Here is a 15,789-nt window from a genome sequence, read left to right as displayed (position 1 = left end):
TCTGCTGGCCATTGAGAGGACACTAGTCAAGTCCTTGGAAAAGACACCTTGTGTTAGAATTTATGTATAAATAAACCGATCCATTTTATGATGTAGGCCGAAATCTGGAGCAGAGTTAATCATTTGGTCTTTGGGGAACTTGAGACGGTCACGTGTACCTCCCAAACCCAGTAGCCAATCAGAGCCTGGCTACCTCTCAAGGTTGCATAACGGCGCTACTTAGAAAAGAGTTGCTTCCGAGAAACAGAGCACTGAGAGACGTTGAGTTGCTGAATGGAGTCGACTTATATCGGATCAACGGAAGAAAGGAACAAGCTCTGACTCTGAACATTCTGAAAACGACTCTGAGAACACGGACCAATCTTAGAACTGGACAGGGGACGCTCTGGTCAGTTTAGCATTGAGTCATCATCAGATATTTAAACCTTTAGATATAACTCTGTCAGCGCCAGCCTCAATTTGCTATTGTTTGTTTGTGGTTTTCTTTTATTGCCCAGTAAAAGCGTTTTTACATATAGCTGATCAAAGCAGGTGAAACTTATTTTTGGCCAGAATAAGAAATCACCTCTGAGATTAGTATATATTTAGTATATTAACTTTACAGACTTTTAGACGCCACCTCTGAATTTGAAAAAAAAAAGCTTTTCTTTCGAAGCCCCCTCGCTTCGGGGAAATTCCCAACAAGGACAGCCGCAACTATCCCAATAGGGGAATCTCTACTGACGTAACAATGCTCCAAAGAAGAAGCCTGAAGCGGCCTGCTCATCCTGAAGGTCACACCTCCTTAGCCCCTTCCACTGGGAGAACAGAACGAGCCAGGGCTTGGACCCTCTGCTGCAACCACGATGGAATCTCCAACTTCCTAGGTGGTCAGAAGGTGATTGTTGAAACTAATCATCAGCAAGTCACTTTCCTGAACAGCCAACGAATTCGAGAGTGTGTAGTGACTAATGCTTGAGTAGCCTCGTAGCTAATGGCTCTTCAAAGCTTTAACTTAGAGGTATGTCATGCACAAAACTGCAAGAGCCCTCTAGGCACAGGATTTGCCTCCTGCAGACGATGCGAAAGAGATATCCCTTCCCAAGTGCCACAAACTCCTGAAACCCTTGTACCTAACGTGGCTAACCACCACTATTTTGACTCTAACACATGCAAAGACCTTGCCACTACACACACTAATGGTAGGAGTGGGCATTGATGGAATAAACAGGTGGCCTCACAAACCCCCTTTGTGTTGAAATTGGGAGCTCAGTCCTCTCAATACGCTGAAATAGCAGGAATATTCATCACAATTCAGTCTGCAGTCCAGAATTGCATAAAAGCATTGGGGATCTGGACAGACTCCAACTATGCGCGCCTAAGCTTCACATGCCACTTGAAACTGTAGAAAACCAACAACTACACCACATCAAACAAAAAGCCAGTCAAACACTAAGAGCTTTTCGCGGCATGTGAACACTTAGTAGACACACATGACCTAAAGATCTACTGGAAGTAAGTGAGGGGCCACTCTCGAATCCTGGGAGATGACAAAGAACTCAATGACCAGGTAAATAGCTTAGCCAAACAAGTGGCCCACAAAGGCATACCATGGAAATTCGATCCCTCCCTTTATCCAAACCCACCTGACACCAATGTCCTAGCTATTACACGGTCTCGAGCAGCAGAGACAGCGTCACCTGATAATGCTAAAAATACCATTGTCTCCATAAACCCTGCTTTTTCAGACGCCGACTTATTTGCTCTCCAGCCTCGGGACCCGTTCATCTCCAAAATGCTCATGCGTGTCTCTGACCCATCTACATATCCAATCTCGGCTCAAGATCTTGACATCATACCAGACCTTAAAGCGTATATGACGCCAGAGCATCTCTCCAGGTCATCAAAGGCTTGCTTGTTCATGCCACTGACTCACACACTTCACCTGCGTTCGTGGTTCCTCAGTGCCACAAGGGGGTGATGCTAATGCACGCCCATGACTCCCCATCTGCAGGACACAAAGGGGTCAAAGCAACACACCATGCGCTCTGGCAGGTGGCATATAGGTCCCACATGGTAAAAGATGTGGCTGATTACATTAAAGGCTGCCTGGTATGTTGCCAATTTCAACCATCATATCCTCCCCATAGAGCCCCCTTACAAAAGAAAGGGTTATCATTCCCTTGGTCAAACCTCCAGATAGACTGGGTTGGACCACTCACCCAAAGAGTGAGAGGTAACAAGTACTTGCTCACAGTCACGTGTGCATTCACTAAATGGGTAGGGTGCCTCCCGGCACCAAATGACACAGTGCTAACCACTGCCTACTTACTGATGAAACACGTCTTCTTGTGGTTTGGCCTATCCAGCCGTGTCGACTCTGACAGAGGGACACATTTCACAGCAGAGGTCATGCAGCAGCTCTGGCAGCTCTTGGGAGTAAAAGCCAGCCTTCACATTAGCTACCATCCTCAAAGCTCAGGTCAGGTAGAGCGGGTCAACAGAACTGTTGTTAGCATACTGAAAAAGTATGTAGCAGCCAATCAGTGAGACTGGGATGTCAAGCTACCACTTGTACTGATGGCCATACGTGCGACACCACATGAGGCAGTCGGGGTCTCACCCTTTGAGTTGATGACAGGGAGACAGATGACTGCCTCTACATCTGTTATATCAGCCAGGTGAAGCTAGCATAGTAGTATCCTACACCAATCATCAGAATATGGAGGATTTGTGGAAACATCTCAAAGCCACTTTTGCATTTGCCCAGCAGAAACTGGAAAAAAGTTCAGAAGGTCGCAAAGCATATGATCACAAGGCATCTCTTGTCGAGCTTCAAATAGGGGACAAAATGTGGTACTGCATCTTTGTCCAGCCTGTTGGAAGATCGCAAAAAACGGGGGAATTCTCTCTTCCCATCTTCCTCTCACTCTTTAGCAGGCAACAAGCTTCTAGCCAGACTGAGGACTCTCAGGGTGCAAGACCCTAGTCCCTCACTGTTAATTATTTTAGAGTGTTTAATCCAAGTTATTAAACCTTTATCAGAAGGGGGTTATAGTGGTAAATTTTTCTAAAATTGACTCGTCGTAATTACTCAAATCTAATCATGAGCATTTCTCATGGTAGGATGGCCCCACTGCTCATTCTCCTGATCATCAGCTCCCTAGGAACTGTCATACTTCCTGAAGTGATTGAACCGGGTCCCGACTCTGGAATAATACTGAAAGACCAGCCAGGATTGCTAATCACTAATTGTCACCTACATACCCAGAGGGTATTTGTAGGGTTGAATCCCACCAAAGCATGTAGAAAAAACCTACCTGTAACCGCTTTGCAAACTGGCCGGAATGGAGATAGATGGACTGAGGAAGCTATCAGCAATGCAGAAACTGACGTAACTCACATGCTCCACCAGCTACAAAAGTTTACTGTAACACAATCAGAATTAAGTGGTTTTAATAAACGACCTAAAGGTTTCATAGGGGGATTGCTAATGGCAGCTGCAAATGTGGGATCCCTACTGAGCATTGGAACATCTGCTGTCAACGCCATTAACTTAGCCATGGTCAGATGTCAAGTAGGGGAATTGAAGGCTGAAATTCCAAACATTAAATCCCAATTAAATAATAAGCAACAACACCTGGAAACAATTGGGCAAACCCTACAAGGCACCGTTGTGGTACTCAATGCTCACAGTGTAGCTTTGAACAAAACTCTCCAGACAGTTAGCTCCCTGCTTACAGTACAACTTTACCTTGCCCACATCCAACTTGTGAATATGCTATTGTCTGATATGCTACAAGAAATCAGCTCCTATGTGGACAGCTTAGCCATGGGGAGGATTCCCTCCTATCTGGTTCCCCTATCCTTGGTACATGAGATTTTGTCTACAGCCACTCAAGAAGTAGTCACTGATCTTCAGGCCCACCTAGCTAATACCTTAGGTAGCGCCATCCCAATTTATGTCAATCCCCAAGACAGAGTATTGGCATTCATCATTAACCTTCCCATAATGGCGCCCGAAAACATCTACCATTTGAAAGATGTTGTTAATGTTGGGTTCTGGCAGGATTCTGCATATGTTCAAGTTAAGACAACATCTCTTGTAGCATACCAAGATGATAACACTGATCTATACTTGGTACTTAACTTGCTTATGTGCACACTCACCAAAGACACCCACTGCTTATGTCCTAGCAAACCTTTTGTTATTGACAATGCGAATGGGATCTGTGGCTTTAAGCCTATGATGAGTAATACCCAGTGCCCGTTTGGTCATCACACCCCGACGTTTGGTAACCAGTATCCATGCTGAGATTGTTGGAAACCATTGGTTGGTTAACACTCCCTTTAGAGAGGCCATACTAACCTATGATCAGCATGAAACCTCAGAAAGGGTACCACTACCTAGCCAGACTTTCTGGGTAGACGTCCCCATAAATGCAATTCTACATGTGGGAGACCTGGCCCTGTATCATCTGAACCCTGACCAATATGAGAGTGACATATATGTCTCAGATTTCTTCTCCAAACACACCATCGAGCTAGATGCCAAAACACTAACTCACATGGATAGTAAGACATCAGCTTTGAAAATGGATTTGAATGTGCTTGCTGATTTCACCTCCCTCCACAGCAATTTTTTTGTTTGCAGCTCCATGCTCCCTACTGGACCACAAAACAGAAAAAAGGGGGGTGGTGTAGTGGAGGAAGGCCAATGTATACTGAACCTTTTTAAGACTATGGATTATCCAGATTAGGTGATGGAGAAAGATTCAGCCTCCGACTTTCCATTCTTATGATCAAAGAGTAATTCTACATTCTACAAGCTTGAGCTGTGAGGACCCCATGAAACCACCCCCACACACACACGCACACACTTAGTCTGTTTGGAGACCAGAAGGTCATGAAACCCCCTTTCCAGTTTGACCCTGGTATGCTCACAAAAAGGTTCGTCCCTACACTGATTGGTCTGCTCCAAATTTTATGACAAACAGACACACCATTAGACCAAAAGATAGCTTTTTAAATCTGTCAATAGAGCCTAAGAACTGACTCAAAAAAACTCATCATGTGAGGAGACCCAAGACCCCCCGGAGCATTTATCATACTCATCTTCTGACTTAATCTTAAGGGAGATCACCAGATGGCCCCAAAGAATGCACCTATTTTCTCTAAAAATCATAGTTCTATCCGCAGGAACAGCATGGACCAACAGTGCCTCCAAGTGGACATTTGGGAAATCATATGTCACCAAAAGCACCCTGTTGTCCCTGTTCTCTCTCTCTCTCTCTCGTTTTAACTCTGTCCCAAAAAGAGTTATCTTGGACACGTATGTCTTTCTGAATCCAGTTATGCATTATCCATTGTATTATTATTGTTTAATCATGTGATATCCTATGTTATTCTCAGGTAAATGTATACTAACGTGTCTGCATTCATTGATATAAATTTCAATTCACAAGAAGCCAGTTCCTTTCTCAATTTATAAGAATGTTAATTCATCTCTAATAACTAGAATATTTTGTGTACCCACATCAATATACTTAATATATATACGATGTATTAACTCAAGAATGTTTTATCTGGAGCAACGTTAATCATTTGGTCTCTGGGGAACTTGAGACGGTCACATGTACTTCCCAAACCCAGTAGCCAATCACAGAAAGGCTACTTCTCAAGTGGGCATAAAGGCACTAATTAGAAAAGAGTCACTTCCAAGAAACAGAGCGCTGAGAGACGTTGAGTTGCTGAACAGAGACAACTTATATCGGATCAATGGAAGAAAGGAACAAGCTCTGACTCTGCACATTCTGAAAACAACTCTGAGAACACGGACCAATCTTAAAACTGGACAGGGGACGCTCTAGTCAGTTTAGCATTGAGTCATTGTCAGATATTTAAATCTTTAGATATAACGCTGTCAGCGTAAGCCTCAATTTGCTATTGTTTGTTTGTGGTTTTCTTTTATTGCCCAGTAAAAGCGCTTTTACATACAGCTGATCAAAGCAGGTGAAACCTATTTTTGGCCAGAATAAGAAATCACCTCTGAGATTAGTAAATATTTAGTATATTAACTTTACGGACTTCCAGACGCCACCTCTGAATTTGAAAAATAAAAAAAGCTTTTCTTTCGACGCCCCCTTGTTTCTGGGAAATTCCCAACCAGGACAGCCACAACTATCCCAAGAGGAGAATCCCAACTGACATCACAACGCTCCAAAAAAGAAGCCTGAAGCGGCCTGCTCACCCTGGAGGTCACACCTCCTTAGCCGCTTCCACCGGGAGAACAGAACGAGCCAGGGCTTGGACCATCTGCTGCAACTGTGACGGAACCGGTGTGCCCATAAGTTGGTCGAAGTGCGTCAAATAAAAATAAAAATATAATTTTCAGAGCTGATGTCAAATTAAGTGCCTTGGTAAATTTATATTTTAATCATAAGTTAAATTTCATTTTGCACAGACCATATTAGTCACACCAGCCATATGACCTAGCCACTGATTAGATTCATAAGAAGGGTTTCATCAGCATTGATCCCAGTTTGTGAGGTTATAATAATTGTGCTATGTCTATTAAATGATTATTATTCCTTTCCAATAAAGTGTTTTTTGAATTAAAATAATACTTTGTATAGAGTCTGTCCTTGAAGTTTGGAAATCCTGAAAAAAAAACCACATTCTAGCATGACTAGTACCCAAATGTATGATAAATTATTAATATTGTTATTATCTAAAATTAGTAATAATAAAAATAATAATTTATTAATAATAACCATAATTAAGCAGAAATAGTCCAAATACCGATACCACACTACACACTCTCTCCTTCTGTCTAATCATCTAGACAATTGGCACATGTGACAATCTAGACAACTAACGCTGTACAAATTCATAAATCTTTCTCTTTATCTACATACTGTAACGTATTTGTGGAGAGATTTATCCAGGAGTTCATTATACAGGTCTTCTTTAATAAAGTTACTTTGCCTCTACGGTGAATCAACAATCAACTCTGGTCATAAACAAATAGATTGCCCTCACAGATAGTTTGAAGAGAGACCAGCTGTATCAATACTCATACAATTCTATACATTTTTCACTCTTCAGATATTTATTTTAGGTGCAGGAGCTCCAGAGTAAAGAGTATTGTGAAATTTACAGGAGTCAGGGGCAATTTTCCACCATCTTGAAATTGTGCATAAAAACGGAACAAAACCTAACACTGATTGGACTGTGAGGCAGGACAAACCTTCTGGCAGAGCTTAGTCAATGCAAAGCCATGGGTATTTACTGTAGTTGACTGAAAGAAAAAAAATTCCCTCCCTTCCTTTTGGTGGGAACAAACCACCTAAAGAACAAACCACCCCTGTTCCAATGTTTGCCAATTCACTGGGGAAGTTGTGAGTTCAATTTTCAGTGAAACCACTGTAATATATGGACAGTAGTCAATAAGATCATGACCCTTGCTTTGGATTGGCAAGATGGCTCTCCCTCTCTTACTTCCATTAGCCAGCACATCCATAGATGAATTAGACTGTTAGACAACCTAAACAATACTGGACAGTTGTCATTCTCCTCCAAGTAAGAGACAAAGCAGAAGATGAAGGCAAGAAGCAGAAGATGAAGAAAAGAAGCATCTAATATGAAGCATTTGCTTCAGTTTAATAGCATCATGTGAGTTTGGGATTATTTACTATTAATAGTTAACTACCGTAAATGTTACAGAACTAAATAATGTATAACTAGATGATCATTTGCACAGTATCAGGGCACTGCAAAATGACACTGAATTTGTGTTGTTAAGTTGTGTCATTCTGTTGCACATGAGCGTGCAAATATTACCTTGCAGGAAACCTGCAGCCAGTGGAGTGATGCTATCACTGGTGTACCATGATCTTGTTTTTCTAGTGCAATTCTTGTCATTATTCTTGCTTATGCATTGTGTAGATTCCTGCTGTTGCAGGAAATTCTGTGTGCAATGCATAATGTGAGAAAAACTAAATGACTTAGGAAACATCCACTATTGTGTCATCATTTCATACATATTTTTTAGTTTTTAGCAACGTCTAAGGAAATAGATAGTTTAAACAAAATCACAGTCATTTATTCATTTTTATTTATGTTTAATTCTACAGAATGTTTTTTTTCTGTGTGGAAGCTATAGGGAAAGCCCTGGTTCACTTACAGTTCAGTGTGTGTGTGTGTGTGTGTGTGTGCACGTGTGAATTAGTGTGAGATTGCTGGCTGGTAGAAAATCACTCTCATTTGCAGTCTACAGTGTCTGTTTCATGTCTCTAAGCCTCTGGGTGAAGGTGTTCTGCCCCCGGCTGAAAACATGGCAACTGTTTTCTTTTGTAAGAGGCAGGAAGGTGGGTGAGCAGCCACTTCAGACACTGCTTCATACTTCCCCAAACACACACACACATTCACACAGCAGCCATGGGGAGAATTTTCCCAGGGATCTCACTGTATGACTTAGCTTAATTTCATTAGTTTTGGCAGATAGTAAGTTTCACCTTTTCACTTGAACTGTAATTATAATTTTTTTAGACAGCGTCAGTTGGAAACTACTCTGAGCACCTCAGACTCAGACAGTGTCTGGAATTTTCCAACACTATTGTAATAAATAAATAAATAAATAAATACAGCCCACATTTCAGTAAAAATATGGAACTACTTTATAAGCTTTAGAGTCTCCAGATTTGGTCTAGCAGAAGCCACAGATATTTCACATAGTTCAGATATTTCAAAATTCCAAACCACTCCTGCTGATCAGTGCCAGAATAACTGAGCTTCTAAGGTTTGTGGTTTGTCCCTATAGAGATTCCCCTGGATTCTCTGAATCTTTTAATGATATTGTGTAATTTAGATGGTGAAATTTCCAGGTTTCTTGTAATTTAAGTTGAGAGAGATCATTTCTGGATTGCTTCACTGTTTTTGACAGATTATTGAAACCCTCCCCATCTTAATTTCTAAAAGACTTAGATTCTCTGAGACGCTCCTTTTAAACACAATCATATCATTCACTTGTTGCCAACTTAATATATTTTGATTGTAGCACTGCACACCTCGGATAACCCTTTTGTTGCCCCATTGTTTAACTGATAAAAGTACAAAAATAATATTCCAAATGAATTTGATGCCTGAAACACACTCCAAAAAATGGGAGAGATGCAGGTTTTACCAATGTGATACATCAGGGTGTGCATCATCTTTCCTTAGTTTAGACTGTTACCGTCTAGTGCAGACCGCAACATAAAAATGAAATAACGGATAGTGTGATTGCAAAAAAAAAAACTACAACTTACAGTTGTTTTGTTGAGGTCCAACTTACAGGACAGTTTTTGTGAAATGTATTAAAGATAATTGATACAGTTTAGTGAACTTCAGGAGTGACCCAGGCCAAAACAACAAACAAACCCCACACTAACTAGTTTTAGGTACACTAACTAACCTGTGCAGGACGACAAAAACAAAGACACAGTGCTAACCTTACTTCCTTGCTATGTATAAACAGAGACAAAAACCAGTTCCCAAAACAAAACGGCAGCCACTCCCTACAACTGGTACTAGTTACAAATATGTACAAATTACAGACAGGCAACACTCCCAAAAACATTCAACAATTAACAATTCAAAACACAAAGCGAGTACAACAGCACAAAAGGTAAACAATCGAGTGAGGAACCATTCCTCCCATGTGTGACGTAACCCTTTCTTTTATAGCAGATGGTTGAAGCCAAACCATGGACACAGATTCCGGCATCCGGCATGCAGTCAGTCAGGAACCCAGGACTGGATCCTAGAACATATGGACAGGACAGGATAGAGATACAAGAGAAACATCCATGCCCATAACAACACTTTTAAAATATTTGGGAACCAAGGATACTAACTGTTGCATTTTTTCATGTGGAATTCTTTGCCAGTTTTTTCCTCCACCTCACTGGTATTTTCACATTTGTGCAAGCCAGAGTGGCTTTGGGCATTGATACACTTTCAAAACATGACAGATGTTGGTTTTTGTATTAATCACAGATTGAAGAAAAGAAGGTACATTTTGTCTTTAGCACCGATAATCAGACATAATTTTTTCCCAAAAACAATCTGAAATGTCAAGTCTGAGATGAGATTGTGCCCAGAGAACTCAGCAACCTTTCTGCATTGAGGTGTATATGGCTGTTTAGAGTTTCAACCTGAAATTAGAGTTTCAGGTTGCTTAGTAAGATGCATTTAATGTGCAATTATTTTTCGTTGTACAATGTAAAACAAAATTTGTCTTCCACATTTAACCCATCTGTGGCAGTGAACACACCCACACCCACACTAGTGCACTAGGGCCTGTGAACACACTCCCAGAGCAGCGGACAGCAATCTCCGGTGCCTGGGAGCGTTCTTGTGGGTTCAGTGCCTTGTTCAAGGGCACTTCAACTGTGGATGTTCCTGCCAGTCCTGTTTAAGAACATATTCTTATTTACAATGGCAGCCTGGCAAGCAGCAAGAGCTGCTTGAGGAAAGAATGTTTAAAAGAGGATATATATAAAGAGAAAGGAAAACAACATGATTAGATGCACAGGGGTAATAAAAAAACATTTTCAATTGTTCAAACAGCAGAAAAGCATGTACATGTATCAGTAATAACATTTCTGATGTAAGTTTTGAAAGCTGAGATTGACATAAAGGTCTTTATTTTAGTGTTTGCTGAAGTATATTCCAGTCTTTTGGGGCAGATGACTGAAATGATGAGAAGCCAAAGGTGGAATTTGTCTTAGGAACTTTCTGTTAGGTGTACCTGAGTTCTAAAGGGGGCATTTGTAACAAATCTGAGAGTTGAATGTTAGAGCATCAAGCTTCTGAAGGGTAATTTTGCATGCCATTCTAAAACAGTGTCACCGTAATCAAACAGCGGGATTATTGTCATCAGAACCAGAGTGAGTTTTGCAGCATGAGAGAGTGAGGAACAATTTCTGTATAGGAATCCAAGTATAGCCCTGACCTTCGATTGTAACTTTTTGCTATGATGAGAAAATTATAATGAACTGTCTAACCAAATGCCTAGGTATTTTCAAGTTGTAACCTGTTCCAAGATGGTTTCGTCACTGGTAGTGAATTTGGAAAGTAGGTTAATTTATACTACCCTTCCATCCAAATCACATAATCTTTGTTTTAGAGATGTTTAGTGATAAGCTCAGTACAGTAAAGGTGTTTTGGACCTGAAGAAAACTATCATGGATTGTAGACAGTTCACAGTCAAAGGAAGAGTCAGAGGTGTACAGAATTGTATCATCTGCATATAAATGAATAGAAGAATTACCAGCAGCAAGAGGAATATTATTGATATATTCAGAACATAATGTAGGACCCAATATTGATCCTTGCAGGACACCTTTAGTAACTTGACAGGTGTGTGAAAGAACATTTTCTAACTTCACACACTGTAAACTAAGCTCTGGAGTGATCTGAGAACCCTATGCTGCCCAAAATCTTTATTAGAATGGAGTGATCAACTAAATTAAAGGCTTTTGCTAAATCAATAAAAATTGCAACAGAGTGCTGCTTGGCATCTAGTGCTGATGTAACATCATTTAGAACTTTTAAAAATGCAGTGACACAAACATATCTCAGCCTAAAGCCAGACTGTACAGCAGATAATTGTTGTCAGCAAAGTAATCACACCGTTGCTTGTTTATAATCTCTTCCATAACTTTTGAAATGCAGGGCAAGATGGAAACAGTTTGGATCAGCTTGGTCACCATTTTTAAAAAAGAGGGAGAACCATGGCTAATTTCCAATTTTTTAATCTAATTTTGAATTTAATTTTGAATCTGACAGAAAGTAGTTTTGTCCATTTGAGATCTTGATAAACGAGCTTTGTGCCAAGCAGCGTTCTTTTGTCGCAACAATAGATCAGGAGAGAACCATGGGTTAGGGTTTTATTTGATTTTTTTATGCAAAAACTTTTGAGAGGAGCATGTTTGTTAATTACACCACTAAAATGTCCTGCACGCCATGCTTCATTCACAGTAGAACCAGCAACCTTCCAACTTTCCAACTCTAACCATTAGGCCCACTTTTTCCAAATTTATTACCAAAATGTTTACCACATGTGTAAAGGGGTTACTATTTTCCAAATTTGAGATTATATGGCTTTATTTGTTCCAGTAGCATTGCCTTACAATAGGCCTGAGTGGTAGATTTTGTGGTTGAAACTCCAGTAATCATAGATATATTTACAAAAATACTCCACAAAGACAGCAAGAAGCTTAATGTGACCCACAGGCACAGCTAGTAAGTTAGAGTAACCTAGAACTCATGGAGCTTTCATCAAGAGACCATTACTTCTGCAAAGACACCACCACACTCGACCACATCTAGAAATACCCACTTCAAAGTGCAGAGCTGTTGTGGAGTAATACATAAAAAAATTATTTATGATAAAGGCTAAAACAGCACCAAATTCCAGTGTCAGAGAAAGTTAAGAAATTACATGACCATAAAAAATAGCATATATGCAGCAGACCTTTCAGTTTTTCTGTACCAGAAGAAAGCTTCGAAATTTGTTTATCTATGAGGACATTGCTCCTTCATCCATATGTACCAGAGACCCCTGTCAGATTAAATGATTATGTGGATATCTGTAAGACAGTATTGTATTTTAATATTAATATTTTTGACTAGATTTTGGGTTGATTAAGCAATTAATTAAATTAAAATTATGTTTTCATACAGGACCACAAGGCTTTCAATAAATAAAATGAGCATTTAGGAAAATGTATCAATGAACTGTGGCAAATTTGCAAAATAAAAGAAACCATGTGCATAGATAGCACTGTATGGGTTAAAATGTATCTTCTTATGACTTGTTGAATGAATCTTCACTTGTGCATTACATAAACAAGAAAGAAAGTTCAGGCTCTAAAATATGTCTTATATCACATATGAATCTAATTGATCATTTTTAATTAATGTGAAACTCTTAACTCTTGTCCTCTGTCTTTGTGTGTGCATGCTTTACAGACTGAAATGTGATGACCATTTGAGGGTCCTGAAGATAAAAATGAGTCATGAGACATGGATTCAGCAGTGTCCTCCTCAAAATGAGCAATCAAATTTATTAAGCCTCACTCCCAAACATTGTCTAGAGAACCAGTGTGCACAGAGTATGCAGTGAATCTTGACAATAATTTCAGAATACAAAAAAAAAAAAAATATATATATATATATATATATATATATATATATATATATATTTACTCATTCAATACACAGAGAATGATATATTTCAGGTGTTTATTTCTTTTAATTTGATTATTATAACTGACAACTAATGAAAACCCCAAACTTAGTGTCTCAGAAAATTAGAACATTGTGAAAAGGTTCAATATTGAAGACACCTGATGCCACACCCTAATCAGCTAATTAACCCAAAACACCTGCAAAGGCCTTTAGTTCTGTAGGCTACACAATCATGGGGAAGACTGCTGACGTGACAGTTGTACAATAGATGACCATTGACAACTCACACAAGCAGGGCAAGACAAAAGACACATTAACAGAGAGGTGAAGGGAAGGAAAAGATGTGGTAGAAAAAAGTGTACAAGCAATAGGGATAACCGCACCCTGGAGAGGATCATGAAACAAAACCCACTCAAAAATGTGGGGGAGATTTGCAAAGAATGGACTGCAGCTGGAGTCCACACACAGACATATGTAAGACATGGGTTTCAGCTGTGGTGTTCCTTGTGTCAAGCCACTCTTGAATAAGAGACAGTGTCAGAAGCATCTCACTTCCAAAAAGAACTGCTGCTGAGTGGTCCAAAGTTATGTTTTCTGATTAAATTAAATTTTGCATTTCCTTTGGAAATCAATGTTCCAGAGTCTGGAGGAAGAGAGGAGAGGCACAGAATCCACATTGCTTGAGGTCCAGTGTAACGTTTCCACAGTCAGTGATGGTTTGGGGTGCCATGTCATCTGCTGGTGTTGGTCCACTGTGTTTTCTGAGGTCCAAGGTCAACACAGCCGTCTACCAGGAAGTTTTAGAGTGCTTCATGCTTTCTGCTGCTGACCAACTTTATGGAGATGCAGATTTCATTTTCCTACAGGACCTGCACACAATGACAAAGCTACCAGTACCTGGTTTATGGACCATGGTCTCCCTGTTCTTAATTGGCCGGCAAACTCAACTGACCTTAACCCCATAGAAAATCTATGGTATATTGTGAAGAGAAAGATGCAACACACCAGACCCAACAATGCAGAAGAGCTGAAGGCCACTATCAGAGCAACCTGGGCTCTCATATAAGACCTGAGCAGTGCCACAGACTGATCGACTCCATACCACGCTGCATTGCTGCAGTATTTCAGGCAAAAGGAGCCCCAACTAAGTACTGAGTGCTGTACATGCTCATACTTTTCAGTCCGCCAGCATTTCTAAAAATCATTTTTTTTTAGATTGGTCTTAAAGATATTCTAATTTTCTGAGAAACTGAATTTGGGTTTTCATTAGTTGTCAGTTATAATCATCAAATTAAAAGAAATAAACACTTGAGATATATCAGTCTGTGTGTAATGAATGAGTATAATATACAACTTTCACTTTTTGAATGGAATTACTGAAATAAATCAACTTTTTCATGATATTCTAATTTTATGACCAGCACCTGTATCTTATTTTTAATTATTTGTAATCTTATTTTATAGTCAGGGTTGTGTATAAACTGAAATCTGACACACAGACACTTAGAGGCATTTTTACATATGCAGTTTTACCTGTAAATACTCTGTCAGTGGTACATGTGAGCACAAATAGAGGTTAAAAGTCCATGAAAATTAATCCATCAGTTTGCTGAGATGAGATCTGTTAATTTGTGAAATGTTTAAGGTGTGAGAAGCCATAACTTACAGCCATAGTAGAATAACAAATATTGACAAATTCTGTATTTTATGCTACAGACACAGTACTGTAAGACAAACACAGTTTTGGGAACCAAGTACAGAGTCAGCACTCTGTAATAATCTGTTTTAATTGAATAACCCTGTAATTTAGGTGGTAAAGTAGGACAAATATATAAAACAAATACATAAATCCACAAGGTACAACAAGAAAATCACCCCAAGGAAACTGGCAGATGACAAATAAAGAATATGAACTAAATACACAAAAGCTAATGATGCACACAAATGAACATTCTTGGTCCACATTGAACTCAACGTTTAAGACAAATTGCAATGGAAACTGAAAAATCAGACAATAAATAAACATCTGTATGATTAAAGTATGCAGTATTCCTTTAAATCCAGCATCTGATCAGTCATCCAAATAAAAGAACTGCATTATTTATCAGTTCTGCTCTTTTGTACCTGTTTCTGTGAATATTTTTTTTATCTCAGAAAGTTTAGCAAGAATGTTTCAGTCAGAATGTGGCTTCTGTGTTTTGTATCAGTTATTTATAAATTTTTAAAAGATTAGAATACAGTAACACAACACACTAACAACCCACCCACCCATTACACTATATGTATATAAAAATTGCATGTGTGTGTGTGAGTGTGTGTATGTGTGTGTGTAGTAATAGACAGCATCAACTGATGCAGTAGTGGGCTTGGGAAGCACTGGTAATGGGAAAATGCTTCAGTAGAATACTGTAGCATTAGTCACAGTGTGTGTGTGTGTGTGTGTGTGTGTGTGTATTTAGTATATGACTGTGTGCATATATTAATGCAATATATGAAAGCATGCCATCTATTAGCTCATAATGCACAGCATTGTTCATGTGCCTGGTGGATCACTACAGCCAGTGGTGTCCTGGG

The 15,789-nt window shown here is 39.6% G+C and overlaps 1 long non-coding RNA gene across 1 annotated transcript in view; it reads right to left on the bottom strand.

The window, feature by feature from the left end:
- The window catches only part of LOC136664198 (uncharacterized), a 78,432-nt gene that overhangs the window by 43,092 nt on the left and 19,551 nt on the right, over positions 1-15,789 (bottom strand). The window lies entirely within an intron of this gene.

This window comes from Hoplias malabaricus, chromosome 12 (assembly GCF_029633855.1).
Source record: "Hoplias malabaricus isolate fHopMal1 chromosome 12, fHopMal1.hap1, whole genome shotgun sequence".
Lineage (NCBI taxonomy): Eukaryota > Metazoa > Chordata > Actinopteri > Characiformes > Erythrinidae > Hoplias > Hoplias malabaricus.
The sequence above is the reverse complement of the archived record's forward strand: the minus strand, read 5'-3'. Positions and strand labels throughout refer to the sequence as shown.